Source organism: Meles meles, chromosome 8 (assembly GCF_922984935.1).
Source record: "Meles meles chromosome 8, mMelMel3.1 paternal haplotype, whole genome shotgun sequence".
NCBI classification, from domain to species: Eukaryota; Metazoa; Chordata; class Mammalia; order Carnivora; family Mustelidae; genus Meles; species Meles meles.
The window spans coordinates 113,458,993-113,477,330 of record NC_060073.1 but is presented as its reverse complement, the minus strand read 5'-3'; the positions used below and the strand labels follow the sequence as shown (position 1 = coordinate 113,477,330).

Here is an 18,338-nt window from a genome sequence, read left to right as displayed (position 1 = left end):
GTGTGTGTAAGGAATGGACCATGCAGTTGTGGCTGCGTCCTAACCACAGAGTAAGAAGCGGATTATTTTGAATTGTGGATTCCTGGTGTTTATCATGTTTAATATAACCAGTCATTATGTTTATCAAAACCTGCTTTGGGGACTAAGAGCTATTTCAAACATAAAGAAAAGGGCTCCCCTCCCCCACACAGGATTAAATTATGTTAACTATTTTGCTTCGTTTGTTCAGATCAGATTTTTCCCTACATGCCTTTTAAAGAAATAATATGTTAGAGATACCAGTAAATTTTTAACATAACATAATTTTTTCTTCTGTCTACTCACAAGGCAGAACAGTTACCCAAAAATGGTGTGTCTCATTCTCATGCAAGTTTATATACTTCTGCTACATTTGCATATATGGATGTTATCCTTCCATTGTTTTGCATGCTTAGATTTTTAAAAAAACTAGTGTTATATTTTAAAACTTATTGAAGATGGAGCACTGGGTGTGATGCAAAAACAATGAACACTGTTATGCTGTAAATAAACAAATAAACGAATAAAAAAATGAGAAAAAAAACTTACTGAAGATAATATATTTAGCTTCTGCATAGAAATTCGTTGTATTTAAAAAAATATGTTTAGACATTCCTCAACTTTTTCATTATTATGAATAGTAAATACTTGGTATGTCTTCTTAGGTATATCGATACATATCTGGGGTAAGCACCCAGTAGTGGAATTTTACTAGATTATGTAAGATTGTTCTTCAAAACAATTTTAATAAGTTGAGTGGTTATCGGCAATGCATAATTAGTAATATATCTTATATCCTTGTCAACACTCACTCATTTAAAAATTTTACATTTTACTGAAATCCAGATAAGTTGAACATCTTTTCAAAAGTTTAATTTTTTTCTGCAATTACATTTCTATATTTTCTACCTTATTTTTGACTCTATTTGACTTTTTATTTTTCATTTGTAGTGGTGTGTAAATACATATGCATATTGCATAATCTATATACTAATCTTTTGTAGGTTTCAGGTATTAGAAATGTATTCTTCTAGGCTGTGTCTTATTATACTTTGTTTATGATGTCTTTGGTCATTCAGAAGTTTTAACTAACAGAGGTGGATTTATCACTTTATATTTTATCTTTTTAATGTATTACTTAATCCTTTCATGTCTGCATGTCATGAACATTTTTTTTATGTGTTTTCTTCTAAAAATTTTCAAGTTTTATTTTTCACAGACAGCTTTTTTTTTTTTTTAAGAGAGTGTGTGTGGACACATGTGAGTGGGAGTGGGTGAGGTCAGAGGGAAGGAGAGAATCTGAAGTAGTTTCCATGCTCAGTGCAAGCAGGCTCCATCTCACCACCTGAGATCACGACCTCAGCTGAAATCAGTAGTCTAATGCTTAACGTACTGAGCCACTCAGCTGCCCTCATATATTGCTTTCGAATCTTTTTGGGATTTGTTTTTACATGTCATATAAGAAAACCTTTTTTCCCCCCTTCTATTGATAAACTGTTGTCTGGTCACTATTTATAGGGACATTCCTTCATTTCCTCAGTGTTTTATAATGTTACCTCTGTGATATACCCCGTTTCCATATACACATATGTCTGTCTCTTTGTTGGTTCCAGTGATCTAGTTATGTTTCCATGAAAAAAAACACAAAACTAAAAATCATTATAGCATTATAGTGATTTATACAAGCAAAAAGTCCTGTGTTTCTCTGCCTCTTCAAATTTATCTTGGCCTTGTATTTCTAAAACTAAATTTAGGATCAACCTGTAAAGGCTTTTCTTGGAAATGGGATTAATTTGAGGGAGAATTACCTTCTTCATAATATAGTCTTCTCAGTCATGAACAGGATATGCCTTTCCATTTATTTATGTTGCCTTAATGTTTTGTAATTTTATCCATAAAATTAAAGTATTCATTTTTGTTATAATTACTTCTAGTTACTACATTACTTTTGCCTCTATTATAAATGAAAATAAAATAGCAATAATTATTGGTTTAAAGAAATGCTATTGATGTTTTTTTCTTAATCTTTTATTCATATATTCTGTGTTCAGTTCTATTGGTTTGTCTTTTTTTTTTTTTTAAACAATATCATAGTCTCTTGATAACTGTAGCTTTAGAGTTAACATTGAAGTCAAGTAGTGTTAATCTGCTGACTTTCTTGTTTAACCTCAATGTTGACTTGGCTATTTTGGGTCTTTTGCCTCTCCATGTAAACTTTAGTTCTGTTTGTCAATATCTACAAAATCACTTGCTGGGATTTTGCTCAGGTTGTTTCAGATCGTAGATCAAGTTGAGAAGTGCGGACATCTTAATAATATTGAGTATTCCTGTCCATGAAAGTGAAATAACTTCTCCATTTGTTTAATTCTTTTTTTATTTCTTTCATCAGAGTTTTGTAGTTCTTCTTATATAAACCTTGTACATTTTTTTGTTAGAGTTATACCCAAGTATTTAATTTTGCTGGATACTAATATAAATGGCTTTTGTAATTTTAATTTCAAATTCCATTTGTTTATTGCTGGTATATAACAGAGCAATTAACTTTTCTCTATTAACCTTGTGTCTTGCAACGTTGCTATAATTGCTTATTAGTCCCAGGATTCTGTTGTTGTTTTGTTTCATTTTTGTCAGTTCTTTTAGATTTTCAATATGGGCAGTCATGTCACCTGAGAACTAAGACCGTTTTTTCCTTCGCAATCTATATATATTTAATTTCCTTTTCTTGTCTTATTGCATTAGCAAGGGCTTCCAGTGTGATGTTGAAAAGGAGGGATGAGAGCAGACATCCTTATTTGTTCCTGATCTTAGTGGGAAAGCTTCTAATTCCTCATCATTAAGTGTGATGTTAGCTATAGGTTTTTTTTGTAGATGTTCTATATTAAGTTGAGAAAGTTCCTTCTATCCTTAGTTTGCTTGGTAGTATATTGTGAATAGGTGTTAGATTTTGTTAAATACCTTTTCTGTACCTAATGGTATGATCATGTGATTTTTCTTCTTTATCCTATTGATAGATTATACTAATTATTTTTTGGACATTTAACCAGCCTTGCATATCTAGGATAAATCCCACTTGTTTATGGTGTGTAGTTCTTTTTATACATTGCTGGTTTGATTTGATGATATTTTGTTGAGGAATTTTACATCTGTGTTCAAGAGACATGTCTTTGTCTAGTTTTGGTATTAAGGTAATATTGGATTCAGTGAATGAATTAGGAAGTATTCTTCCTGCCTCTATCATTTGGAAGAGATTATAGACAATTGGTATAATGTCTTACTTAATTAAATGTTTGGTAGAATTCAAAGTGAACCTATGTGGATCCTCCCTCCTTTGCTTTTTAAAGATTTGTTTTCTGGGGTTGCCTGGTTGGCACAGTTGGTTAAGCATCCAATTCTTGGTTTTAGCTCAGGTTGTGATCTCAGGGTCTTGAGATCAAGCCCTATATCAGGATCCGCACTGAGCATGGAGTCTACATATGACTCTCCCCCTCCCTCTGCCCCTCCTCCCTGAACATGAGCTCTCTCTTTCTCTCCAAAATAAATAAATAAAGCTTTTAAAAAACCTGTTTTCTGTGCTTGCAGTGCACTTTATCATTTATTGTATCTAGAAAATTATGACCTACCCTTTCAAATTGTTTTCTCTTAAAAAAGTTTACCATATTTCTGTTTTTTCTGCCCTAAGATCCTGCCTCTGTGTTCCATTTCTTCCACTTTCTGTTTTGGCTCCTGAGGTCTTTCATTTTATAAGCTTATCCACTGCATGAGGCACAGTCCCCAACTACTTCCTTTCCTTTACCTTTGAAGACATGGGTACTGTTCCTTTTTTGTGCAAGAGGCTTTATTGCTTATCACTGTAGAGAAAGAATGAGGTGGCAAAAATAATTAAGTACAAAATGAATCTTATAAAGTTCTTAGATTAGTAATCTCTGGGCTGTGTTTCTTCCTCTTGACTTCTTATGTTTACAAAACAAAATAGACTAGGTTATGGTGTGGTTATAAATAACTCCAAATATCAGTGGCTTATCACAACAAAGTTTACATCCTCCTCACACTACATATCTATCATGGCCACTCAGGGACCCAGACTCATGAGCAGCAACCATTTTTAGTACTGCTAGCTGTAATGCTGGAGGCAAAAGGACCCAGAGTGGAGATGGGGTCTTAAGTGACAAGTATCTTCCTTAAAATGCATTTGCCAAACTTAGTCATGTGGCTTTGTCCAAAAACAAAGAATCAGGAAATATTTGGGGGAACAGCTTTAATAATACCCACAGTGAACAAACTTCTCCTTATATTTCCTAGGGAGAGGCACACATCTTTAACTTCACCCAACCCTCTCTAGTCTCAGGGGCAAAGCATGCCAACCTCCTGCTTTCCTTCACAATATGAAACTAGTCTGCTGGAAGTATTTGGGTAAAACTATACATGTCTTCATGTTTTATTAAAAGACATTTTTTTTCACTGCTAAGAATATGAGATCAAGAGATACTTATTTCAGAGTCTCTGATTCACACAGAAATCATTCCCTTTATGTATTTGAATTCCAGTCTTAACTATAATTATCCCTATGACCTGGAATTGATGATGACGATAAATAGTGGTGATGATGAAAGCTGACAGACATTTGGTGATGACTGTATTCCAGACATTTTCTAAGAAGTCTAAATGCATTAATTCATGTAATTCTCACAACAATCCTCTGAAGCAAATTATATGCAGTAATAATAGCCCATTTTACAGATGAGGAAAGTAAAAAACCAGAGAGTTAGGAACCTTGCCCAAAGACTCATAGCTCATAAGCTGTGAGTAGGACTTCTGTTTTGAGCAATCTGACTCAACCGCCAAGATAGTCTACCTTTCTCTTCTCTAGTTTCTGAACCATAGTACTTGAGATGGTCTTTTACTTTACTTTTTATTATTCTGATGTTGTGGCAATTTCCTTTTTCCTGTATTAGTGCTCGTAGTATATACCAGAATGCAAACAATGGCCATCCTGAGTCAGTGTCAAGCTTTACTGTTTTTTCTTTCTTTGCTTTCAAATATATTATCTTTTAGTCTATTTTTAGGGGTTTTTGAACCATTTGATAGTCCTGGCTACATTGAACTAAAGGCACTGATAAAATGTCACGGCCCATGACACTGACTCTCCACTAATATCCAAAAATATATCACGGGCTACAATAGCTCAGTCAAGGTCTAGTCAGAGAAAAGGTCCCCTTTAAGCACTTCATACAGAGAATTTGGGGAGAGGAAATGGTTGGCCATATAAGAGAGAAGAGGAATCAAGTAGGAAAATGTGAGGTAATTAGAGCAGAAAACCACTAACACCCTGAGGACTGAAAAGACAATGGGAAGAAGTTTGTTTTCAGTATCCAGAAGACAGGACCATTTTGGAGATTTGGGCATAATGAGGGGCTGCTCAAGGACCTTGGAACACTGGAAGGGTTGACTGACTGGAGGAAAATGGATTTCCGCCAAACATGCTACCCAAGGTAGACAAGAGAGGGAAACAAAAATCATGGCTTCTCCCTGTCTCCTCTTCCTATTGTTCTACCAGTTCCTCCCGTTGGCTGAAAATTTCCAGAGGCCAGCTGACATGCCCAAGACATTTATTTCCTTAGGATCCAGAGGAAACCAGGGAAAGGGCAGGTAATGGTTTTGAGAACAAATTAAAGTCTAATACACCAAACATCTCAGTAATTCTCTCTGGAAGAAAGGGATAAATTTAACATAGCTCAATCAGCACCATTAAAAATTCATTTCTCTCTTAAAGTTATGTTATGTGATACCACTGGCTTGAATGAATTTTTCACTTTTAAGATGAATGGCTTCACATCATATGTATGCAGTCATACTTACTAATAAGTTTTACTAATTATTTAGGATTTATAATTCCTGTAACATAGCAGACAAAAGCTAATTATTTATGATCTGTTGTATATAATGATATGTCCCTTTCCACCTCTCTTTCCATTGTCCTTGCCTGAAATAATATTTTCTCCCAGGATTACTCGCTCCGTTCCCCAGTGAAGGCCCTGGAGTAAGAGTTGTCAGCTGATGTGTTGGATTATGATTCTGAAGGGCCACATGGAGATCTATGACTGTGTCTATGTGACATAAAATTACCTTGTTAGAGGGAGAACAAAACCATCACAACTAGTTATGGTGAATCATAGACAATGCTTGCCATGCTGTGTCTCAAACACAGACCATGCAAGATGCTCTGTGGGAAAAACAAACTGCAGTAAAGCAACTTTGTGAGAAGCTCATCATGCATTCCCTTCGAGGAAAGTCACAATGTCTAATAAGGGGTTGGCGAAAAAAATAATTATTTAAGCCAGCATTCCAAAACTTTTGAATCTGGCTCCCATCACCATCTAAGTGAGAGGGAGTAAATGTGGTAAGTGGGGGCTGTGATCACAGGCATGGTGTGAGAGATGGAAGAGACATTGAAATGAGGCATTTGCCTTCAGACTGGACTAGGGTGGTGGTACATTGAAGAGAGGAGTCACGAGAAGCCAGTGTTTTTTTGTTTTTTGTGTTTTTTTAAAAATTTATTTTCAGCATAATAGTATTCATTGTTTTTGCACCACACCCAGTGCTCCATGCAGTACGTGCCCTCCCTATTACCCACCACCTGGTTCCCCAACCTCCCACCACCCGCCCCTTCAAAACTCTCAGGTTATTTTTCAGAGTCCATAGTCTCTCCTGGTTCATCTCCCCTTCCAATTTCCCTCAACTCCCTTCTCCTCTCCATCTCCCCATGTCCTCCATGTTCTTTGTTATGCTCCACAAATAAGTGAGACCATATGATACTTGACTCTCTCTGCTTGACTTATTTCACTCAGCATAATCTCTTCCAGTCCCGTCGATGTTGCTACAAAAGTTGGGTATTCATCCTTTCTGATGGAGGCATAATACTCCATCGTGTATATGGACCACATCTTCCTTATCCATTTGTCCACTGAAGGGCATCTTGGTTCTTTCCGCAGTTTGGTGACTGTGGCCATTGCTGCTATGAACATTGGGGTATAGATGGCCCTTCTTTTCACTACATCTGTATCTTTGGGGTAAATACCCAGCAGTGCAATTGCAGGGTCATAGGGAAGCTCTATTTTTGATTTCTTGAGGAATCTCCACACTGTTCTCCAAAGTGGCTGCACCAACTTGCATTTCCACCAACAGTGGAAGAGGGTTCCCCTTTCTCCACATCCTCTTCAACACATGTTGTTTCCTGTCTTGCTAATTTTGGCCATTCTAACTGGTATAAGGTGATATCTCAATGTGGTTTTGATTTGAATCTCCCTGATGAGAATCCATTGTTTTTAATGATCAAAAGAATAGTTGTGGGCGCCTGGGTGGCTCAGTGGTTTAAGCCGCTGCCTTCGGCTCAGGTCATGATCTCAGGGTCCTGGGATCGAGTCCCACGTCGGGCTCTCTGCACTGAAGGGAGCCTGCTTCCCTCTCACTCTCTCTGCCTGCCTCTCTGCCTACTTGTGATCTCTCTCTGTCAAAATTAATAAATAAAATCTTAAAAAAAAAACATTTAAAAAAAGAATAGTTGTGTCAGTAATACACACGGGGATGTGTAAGGATGTTTCTGAAGCATCATTTGTAGTAGTAAAAATCTGAAAACAAAGAAATGCTCATCTATGGTAACTATCAAATAATATATGTTGCGTATAATATTATATATAATAGCATATAATACACCAAATATGTTGATATATGCACATATAGACATGTAGGATTGTTACCTCCCTATTAACAAGAACGGGTAGCCTCTATGCTAATAGATTTGGAAGAATTTATATCATGTTCAGTGACAAAGGCAAGTATATAGAATATGATCAAATTTTAGTTAAAGAAAACAAAATATGAGAATATAAAAATTGTATTCATCATGAGAGACCCCACTGTTTTAACAACTCCAATAAAATGATAGAGGCTTAAGATAAAAAAAGTTTATTTTTTTTATCTTGTCGTGGACTAGTCCAACGTAGGTCCGTAGGAGTTCTTTGCTCCTGTCCTTTCAGCTGGCAGGTGGGGCAAGAGGACAAGGACCGCTTGTGGAGGTACAGTTTGCTGCGTTTCATGAGTCACGTCTGGCCGTGCTGCACATTGCTTTCACTTACGTTGCTTTGGTCACACCCCACAGCAAAGGAGGCTGGAAAAGGAAATCCAGGTACACGCCCCACAGGGAGAGGGGAACGTGGTGTTGGAAGCATTAGCCGTCTCCTCTTCAGAGCTATCACTAATAATGTGGCGGTGTCGGGGACTGAGAGAAGGGAAAGAGAATGATGATAACTGACACTGAGGTCCGGCTGAGTTTTTGGGTAAGCAGATGGGAGGTTCTAATGGTTTAACTTTGGGAATAGTTGGGGTACTGGTGTGTACTTACTGGCGAGAATCCGGAGATCGTGGGGAATGAACGTGGGTCATGAAAGAGAATTTGGAACTACAGTAAAGTACTGAGTTACTTCCCTGAGAAAAACACATGATGTTGAAAAGGTTACTCAGAGTCTGAGGATAGAATTCTCACTAACTTCTGTGAGGAAGTGGAAAAAGGAAGAAAGCCAAGGAAGCAAGGGTACACCAGCCAGAGAAGTAGGGAAAAAACCAGGGTGTTACAGGACCATGGATACTGAGCTTGATAAACTCTTTAGGTTCTGAGCAATAACGACCGTAACAGATGATGTGGTTTTACGTTCATTTTTCACAATTTTTATTTTTAAATTTTTATTTTATTTTAAATCCAGTGTAGTTAACATAGTGTTATATTAATTTCAGGTGGATGATACAGTGATTCAGTAATTCTATATATTACTCACTGCCCATCAAGATGAAGTGTGCTTTTAATCCCCTTCACCTAGTTCACCCCCCATGTCCCCTCTGGCAGCCATCTGTTCTCTGTAGTTGAGTCTGTTTTTTGGTTTCTCTCTCTCTTTTTTTTTCTTTATTTGTTTTGTTTCTTAAATTCCACGTATGAGTGAAATCATATGGTATTTGTCTTTCTCTGATTGTCATATTTCATTCAGCATTATACTCTCTGGATCTGTCCATGTTGTTGCAAATGGCAAGATTTCATTCTTTTTTTGTGGCCAAGTAATATTCTATTGTGTATGTGTATATGTATATACACACACACATACATATATATACACACACACCACTTCTTCCTTATCCATTCATAATCGATGGACACTTCAGCTGCTTCCATATTTTAGCTGTTGTAAATAACTATAACTCTAACCATATTTTAGCTATTGTTAAATAACTATAACAATTGCTATTGTAAATAACACTGCCATAAACGCAGGGGGTGTATGTATCCCTTCAGATTAGTGTTTTGTATTCTTTTTTTTTATTTTATTTGTTTATTTGTTTATTTACAGCATAACAGTGTTCATTGTTTTGGCATCACACCCAGTGCTCCATGCAGTAAGTGCCCTCCCTATTACCCACCACCTGGTTCCTCAACCTCCAGTGTTTTGTATTCTTTGAGTTAAACACCATGCAGTAAAATTACTGGATCACGAGGTAGTTCTGTTTATAATTTTTCGAGGAACCTCCATAGTTTTCCACAGCGGCTGCACCAGTTGGCATTCCCCCCACAGTACACAAGGTTTCCTTTGAGATATGTCTTTAGGAAAGAATTTAGGGTTGAAAGAGAGCTGAAGAACTCATCTCAGCAGGTAAGAGGAAGAACCTTAAAAAGAATTAGAATGGTTTTCTACAGTAGAGTGTGCCTCTAGGAGCAAATGGTCTCTTGACTTAGCATTCCTCTCCCTCCCAGTCTCTCTCTGCCTGCTTCCACTCGCGATTCCACCGAGTGGCTGCCTCTCTTTCTCTGTGTACCTCCCACTCGTCCCTTCCAGGAGAGCAGTCGCTGATCGGGGAGGATGCTCTGTAGCACAGGGGGCTCGTGGAGGCAGAGGTCTAGGACCGGGCTTGCGCGAGAGCTGTTGGCAGAACTCGTGCTGCAGACATGGTCCATTAGCTCAGTAATCGATGCCTTTCTCCTCCAGGGATTAGCACAGAACAAAAAGAATTAAATAACACAGACACAAGGTTCATTTTTAAAGAAACCAAGAGTTACCTTTTGTGTAATGCCAGCCCGAAGTGTGCGTGAGGCAGAGCTGTGGGAAACGGGTTTGGGGGTGGTGGGGCTGGGCTTGGAAGCGCCCAGGCCCAGGGTCCTGAGTGCGAGTGAGGCTCACGAGCAACCAGCACTGCGGTTCCTCAGGAGAGAAGCCAAACCTGCAAGTGAAGAGCTGAAGCGGCTCAAACAGGACAAGGGTTGGGTGGTCGTCACCTGCCCAGGGACACGTGAGCAGCACAGGGGACGAAGTACCGCAGAGGACACTGAGACTTTGGGTTGTAGAGACGCCAGGTAAATCATTGTGGAAGAACTCAGGAAGAAACGGTTTTCTGAGTCCTTCTTGAGGAACCTACTAAGAGAAGAGAAGCAAGAGATGATGGAAAACTTCAGCAGAAGCCTGGAGGCGAGCACTGAGTGTGCGCCATGGAACTGCGGGTGGAAAGCGGAAAAGAGCACGGTTGTGGACGAGGAGGTGAAGGCTCCGTAAGCTCCTGGGTTACTTCCTTCTTGCTCCAAACAGATCGGCGGCCCGAGTGTGTCAGTTAGAATCACTGCTCCAGGAGGAAAAAAAGGATTTAATGTGGAAAATGAACACTGAAACAAGGTGATCACAGGGGTATCTGACAGAATATTCTAGAGATCTCTGTGTTTTGTAGGCAGAGTGGCTTCATCGCCTTAATTACAGCTGTGGTAACTTCTGTTTGCCCCTCCAGAGACGTGTCAGCGTGGACGGGAGCTAGCACGTGACCTAAAGTTCCAGCAAGATCTGCCCCAAAGCCTGGCTTCCTGGGGCTTGCTTGGGATCCAAATGGTGGTTCTTCATAACCCCCATCTTTTTGAAAAGATTTTAATTATTTATTTGAGAGAGAGAGAGCAAGCTCTGGGGGCTGGGAGTCAGGTGCAGGGACAAAGGGAGACCCAGCGCAGGGCCTGATCCATCCCAGGACCCTGAGGTCACAACCTGACCGAAGGCAGACACTTCACTGACTGAGCCACCCAGGCGCCCCCAGACTTTCCTTCCTTTGTTCACTCTCAGGTGAGGTCTGGTGACTGAGTGCAATTATTTGTGAGGCTGGTAAGTATCTGCTTTTTCTCTCTCCTTCTCAGCCCTGTATCTCCTCAATGGTCCCCTTGGACCCCTGCATCCCAGGCTTATGAAGATTCGAGGGTGGTGATGGCAGGATTGCTGGAAGAGGCGGCCCCGCTATCCCTCTGAGGAAACTTAGTGCCTTTATAGTATCTGCTGCTGATTTGTTGTAAGCTGATTTTAATTAAGCCACATAGTGAGTACTGAATTGGCTTTACAGAAGTTCATGTGGAAAACAAACAGGAAGAGAAAAATGGCCTGCTAGTATCTTTCCCAGTGGCACCGCAACAAATCGGTCAGCTTAGTTGAATCAACCTAATTTTATTTCCACGAAATAAATGTATCAGTTCATTTGCTGGACTCAGTTGATTGGTCCAGTAAGTGTTGTACGCATGAGAATGGAAAAGCAGTTGGCCTTCCTGCACGGCCAAGGAGTGACAGGTAGAGGGGAGGACTTGGCTCACTGCTCAGGGTGGCTAGAGTTTCTGTTCAGCCATGAGTGATGGGAACTGTATTATCTGTGTAATTTATGGAATGGAGAAAGTTCTCCTTGCTCACAAATGGCCCCTCTGTGCTTAATGAAACCTTAACAGTCTGTCCTTACATTCTTGGGCCCTGAAGATGGATACACAAATATAAATGATATGCAAATGAGAAATATAAATGCCTGTGGAATAATGCATCAAATCATTATGATGTAGTCATAACACAGCTCAAATTCATGTACAAGTGGCTTCCTGGGAACCTACCAGGGTCCCAATAAATGGGGCAAAAGAGAAAGATTTTATTTTATATTTTTATTATTATTACTATAACTTTTTTTTAATCTTTTTTTTAAAGATTTTATTTATTTATTTGTCAGAGAGAGAGCGAGCGAGAGCAAGCACAGGCAGACAGAGAGGCAGGCAGAGACAGAGAGAGAAGCAGGCTCCCCACCGAGCACGGAGCCCGATGTGGGACTCGATCCCAGAATGCTGGGATCATGACCTGAGCCGAAGGCAGCCGCTTAACGAACTGAGCCACCCAGGCGTCCCAACTTTTTTTTTTTTTTTTAAAGAGAATGATTTTAATGGATAAAAGGGAGGTGAGAAATTGCAGAGGGCCCAGGCACCACTTGAACAAGGTGCTACTGTAGTGAGAATTGGAGCCTTGGGACTGGGGCTAGAAAGAAGTCCCTAAAGGAGAGCTTGGAGCCAGGGATGAGGCTGATTTATTTTATAATTCTGCAAAGGGCCAGAGCTGCTGCTGCCAGAAATGGAAATTTCACATCCACTGCACTGACCTCCTTTCCTAACATTATCCTGAAGGCCTCTTCTATTTGGGCTAAGAGGTGAGAATAAGGAGGACAAAAGAGCAAAGAAGGGCCAGTTATTTTGGGTAGGCAGAGAGAGAACATATGAAACATTGTGGTTAAAATTGGACAGAAAGAAGCAGCAGTTCAAAGTCAGCCTGTAGGAAATTAGACCAAAGGGTCAACTTGAAAGTTCCAGCTTTGCCTCTGTGGAGTGTCACCCCTCTTATCCCTTCTCAGCAGGGCTGGCCAGGAACCAGGCGCGGGTGTTTAGAGTATGATATTGTTTCTGTCTCAGGATAAAGCCCTGTGCCCTGGGCCAAGCCAAATGATGTGTAGGGTAGGTCCACAGAATGGCAATCTAATTGTTTTTCCATTGGGAAAGTTGCTGGGATTTAATCCTTTGCTTGGAGGGATCGTTGTGTGCTGACTGCTTTGTGGAGGGCCTGATCCTCTGAGCCAACATTCTGAAACGTCAGGTTGAGGGTACTGATGAGGGCTGAGGAGGGAAGCGGAGCCCCAGAAGTACAGCCGCTCGGGATAAAAATACTACCACCATGCCTGTAAGTATGAGCACATCCGTCTGGAGTGAGAGTCAGGTGGCTCTCAGATGGCGGCAGTTCAGCCCACAAAGGACACTTGACGTGTCTGACAGAGGAGGGTGAGTAGAGGTCAGGGATGCTGCTGCGTGTCCTACACTACACAGGGCAGCACTCAGAACAAAGACCCATTCAGCCAAAATGTCAGGAGTGCCGAGCCTGAGAGACGCTGTCGTAGCCCGGGGAGGGGTAACGTGAGCACCTGACGCGCTCTCTCTCCCATCAGGGTGCACCCCGTCCACCTCACCACATGTGTTTGGTGCCTTCCTGTCTTACTACATCTAGCTTCTCGGTGGACTCGGTGTTGCTGAGTCCTCGTCTCGTTCCCTCAGTAGTCTTGAGCGCCCGGAAAGCCAGATTAGTTCTTATTCACCCTGTGTCTCATGCATACCCAGCACGTGGTGGGAGCTGGCTGAATTGTAGTGAAACACTTTGGGAGAGCATTGAGGTCGGGAGCTGCTCCCTCCGTGACAGACAAAACTGGTGTTCCTCTCAGGGTATCAAGGACTTGCTAAGAGATGCCAGGAGGTGGGTCCTATGTGGGTTGTTTGTTGAGGGGGATGGAGGACAATGGAGCGTTTGCAGTGTGCCCTGTAGACGGTGGCTAACCATGCTTTGGTTTGACTTTGATTCCCATTTATATGTCAGGGTAATCTGGGATGCTGGAATCCTGGCCTGAGGGCGGGTGTGTGGTTGTTCCTTATTTCCCCCAGGGTCTCAAGGGGAGGCTGACCAGCAAGGCCTCTGAAGCTGAAGACAGGAGGAAGCATCTTGGAGAAGAATCTAGGAAAAGAGGCCTGTCTTGTATTGATCCTTTATTCCTTTGATTCCCCTGCGCAGAATCTAGGGGACAGATGGTCCTGTTCCTCATTTCCTTGTGTCTCTTAGAATCAAGACAGCTTGGAAGTTTATGTAAGGGGCCGTGTGCAGGGCTGCACGCCTCTGTGTAGAAAAAAGGGTATAAAAGTTTTTCTTTTCTCTACCTGGGAGGAAAAGCAGAATTACTTTTAAAAAATTGTTGGGGCGCCTGGGTGGCTCAGTGGGTTAAAGCCTCTGCCTTTCGCTCAGGTCATGATCCCAGGGTCCTGGGATCGAGTCCCGCGTCGGGCTCTCTGCTTGGCAGGGAGCCTGCTTCCTCCTCTCTCTCTCTCTCTGCCTGCCTCTCTCCCTACTTGTGATCTCTATCTGTCAAATAAATAAATAAAATCTTAAAAAAAAATTGTTATTCTATTCTATTCTGTTCTATCTTATCGTAGATTCCCGTGTAGTTAACACAGCGTTATGTCAGGTGGAGATGTGCAACATAGTGACTCAGCGATTGTACGGAACTCAGAGCTCATCGAGACAAGTGTGCTTTTAATCCCTTCACCGATTTCCCGCATCCCCTCTGGTGACCAGTCATTTGTTCTCTATGGTTAAGAGTCTCTTTCTTTCACTCTTTTTTTTCCTTTGTTCATTTTTGCTTGTTTGTTTCTTAAAAATTCTACACAGGAGTGAAATCACATGGTATTTGTCTTTCTCTGATTGATTTATTTTGTTTAGCATAACACTCTCTAGCACCATCCATGTCGTTGAAAATGGCAAGATTTCATTCTTTTTTTCTGGCTGAATAATATTCCTGTGTGTGTGTGTGTGTGTGTGTGTGTGTGTGTGTGTGCATACACACACACCCCATCTTCTTTGTCCATTCGTGGACACTTGGACTGCTTCCATAATCTGGCTAACGTAAATAATGCTGCTGTGAACACAGGTGCCTCTATCCCTTTGAGTTAGTGTTTTCGGATCTTAGGGCAGATACCCAGTGGTATCATTACTGGGTCAGGGTAAGTTCTGTTGCGGAAGCTCCACTCTGTTCTCTGCAGTGGCTGCACCAGTTTACATCCCCACTGGTAGTTCGCGAGGGTTCCATTTTCTCCACGTTCTCACCAACACCTGTTGTTTCTTGTGTTGTTGACTTCCTCCATTCTGACAGGTGTGAGGTGATACCTCATTATAGTTACGATTTGCATTTCTCTGAGGTTGAGTCATGATGAACATCTTTTCAGGTATCTGTTTGCCTTCTGGATGTCTTCTTTGGAGCAAGATCTGTTCATTTCTTCTGCCATTTCGCATTGGATTATTTGGTTTTGGGGTGTTGCGTTTTATAAGCTCTTTATATATATTTATTTTGGATACCAACCCTTCATTGGATGTGTCCTTTGGAAATATGGGAAAGCAGAATTCCTAATCAATTTTCAAAGCTTTCCTTAGAGAGAGCCTGGATCCTTGTCCCCATCGACAATAACCCGAGGTCCACGACTGTATCAGTGCCCCCAACAGCTTGTCGCTTTAATCTGCAAGCTTATTAGACCACCCAGTATGGTTAGTTCAGACTATTAAAATGCCTCGAGATTAAAACTGCTTCAGTATAGGGTATGTATTACTGTTCATGGAGCAGTTTATTTTTCTAGAAGCAAACTGTAGGTATTTCCTATCAGTGGGGGAGCAGTTTGGCCTAGAATCCTAGCTCTGGAGCCTCATGGGATCCGTCCGAAGTGGGACTAGAATGCTCCTCCCTCTCGAGTCCTTGAAGACCTGCTTTTTGGCCTTCAGCCCTGGAGGAGACACTGGAGGCCGTGTTGTGCCTGTGCCAGTAAAGCACACGTCTCCTTGTCCTGCGGAAGAATATGTCATTTACACAACACATTCAGCCCAGTTGGCACTTAGATCTATCATTCAGTTAAGTGTTTAGGTTATGTCCTAGCCTAGTCATAATAAAATCATTATGACAATCCAGGGAGAAAAGCATTTTTCTTGGGCAGACATTAGTTTTTAAATTAGAACATCTCCCTCTGTTATTAATTATTTCTGTATGAAAATACCATAAGTGATTGGATCAAATTATAAATCAGTCACCTGCCAAATTAAATTCTGAAAATCACCATCATTACTGGGTTAGGCTAATGTGAAACTCAAGAAACATTAGAATGTTCTTACACATCTAACAAGTAGAGAGATAGGATGATGTTTTCCCAGATGCCGCATCTCCTAAGCCACCCCCCTCCTTACCGTCCGTCTAGTGAATGTTAATGCATGCACACACGCACACACACCGTAGATCAAAGTGGTTAAAGCCCTAGATCCATAAATCTCGTCACATTTGGAATAATGACTTGCAAGCCTCATCATTACTGATCAGTGATTCCAACTGGCTCCTGTCACTCTGGCAATCTGATCCCAAATCCATCTGGTCTTATACGTGGGGAGATACACAGAGCTATAAAGTAATTTAAGGCAAGGTGGCTAGGGGGAGTGTTCTATTAACAAGAGAAACTTCAGTAGACATTAAGTGCAATTTATTTATTTATTGCTCAGAAAAATTAACTTGTTTAATATAAATTTGTGTGTGTGTGAGAGAGAGAGAGAGAGAGCATGCATGAGTGAGTGCAGGGAGGGGGAGGGGAAAAGGCAGAGGGAGAGAGAGAATCTTAAGCAGATTCCCTTCTGAGTGTGGAGCCCGACACAGGGCTTGATCTCAAGATCCTAAGATCATGACCTGAGCTGAAATCAAGAGTCAGACGCTTAACTGATTGAGCCACCAAGGCGCTCCTGTTCAATATAAAATTAAAGCAAATTTTATGGGCACAACCTTCTGAAAACTTTTTTTTTCCCAGTTTTATTGTGATATAATTGACATAACGGTGTAAGTTTAAGGTGTACAACCTAATGATTTGGTACATGTCTATTTTGTGAAATAAGCACAGGAAGATCGGTAACACATCCATCACTCCACGCACTGACAATTTTTTGTGTGCATTTGGTGAGAACTTCTAAGATCTGCTTAGTGATTTTGCATATACAATATGGTATTGTTAACTATAGCCACGATACTGTGTATTACGTGTCCAGAACTTACCCATTTTTTGCACCCTTTGTCCACCTTCCTTCACTGTCCTGCCCCCCATCCCTGACAACCTCAGATCTGCTGTTTCCTCATGAATTCTTTTTTTTTTTTAGATTCCCCATGTGAGTGATTACACAGTATTTGTTTCTCTCTGGGAAGGTTTTAAATAATAAATTTATTCACATATGAATAATATAGTAAAGTGATTAGAGACAGAGGCCAACTCGGAGTTCAGAGGCAGTTACACACGGAAGGAAGAAAGAAGCCGGCTGCGGAACCGGCAGCTGGAGTGTCACGGGACAAGGTGGAGGCCGGAGTCTGAAAGGCCAGGTTGGCGATTCACTGTCTTTGAGACTCAGCTGTGAAACTAAATCTGCCTTCTAAGTTAAGATGGGAGTGAAGGAGTGTGGGCAGGCGTTCATAAACTCCAGGGGCATTTCGGTTATGACTTAAACCATCATCGTCAGTACGTTTTTCAATATTTACAATTAGATTGATTTTTATCGAGCGGGGTGCTGAGTTTTGGTCTCCAGAATCAGCAAGCACAGTTTTTTGAAAGGTGGGAATAATCCCCTACTCCATCTGACTTACTAGGAACATCTCTTTTGACAGATGACCTCTGATTTCCGTTCCCGAAGTGGTTTGTTTTTTTTTTTACAATGGAAATAAGAGCGTCTCTCATGGACTAGGTTGTCTGGGGCAGATTGTTGCAAGAATTTTCTAAGCATCACACGTTTTGCTGAGGAAGAGCCCCGTCTCTCCGGGAGTGAGGCACAGGAGTGGTCCATTTGATAAGGAAAATGAGGCCATGGCCACATGAAGCCACCTGTGTCTTGGGGGTATTGGGAATGGCAGAGAGTTAGGGAGACCAGGGGGTCCTGGCAACTGAGATTCAGGACAATATATAAGCAGGAAAGAGCTCGAGGCCCGCCTCACGGCGTCATGGGCCAGCTCTGCTCAGGAAAGATTTATACTGCCATGTCTTCAGTATTTCCCACAAAGGAAACCCTACATGAATATGGGTTTTACAAATCTGGCTTTCTCTAGTGCCTTCTGCATGGTTATTCCTTTTTGCTCTGTTCTTCTTTGGTGAAAGAGAGAGAGGGAGGGAAAGAGAGAGAGAGGTTTTCAAGCGGCAATACTGACCAGCCCAGAGATTGTGATCAGATTCCTGGTGAGTCCGGGCCTCTGATCCTGGCAAAGGGAGGCTGAAGAACTAGGCGGGGAGCAGGCGTGGGCTAAGGGCCAGGAACTTCAGCTTGATGATGTTGGGATGGGGCTGAAAAGGGTTAATTTTTTGATGCTAAGTCAGCAAATGTGCGTGAACCATGAACTTGAGGGAATCTGACGGAAATTGGCAG

At 41.3% G+C, this 18,338-nt stretch overlaps 1 pseudogene; it reads left to right on the top strand.

The window, feature by feature from the left end:
- LOC123948856 overlaps positions 1-18,338 on the top strand; it is a 116,162-nt pseudogene that overhangs the window by 79,616 nt on the left and 18,208 nt on the right.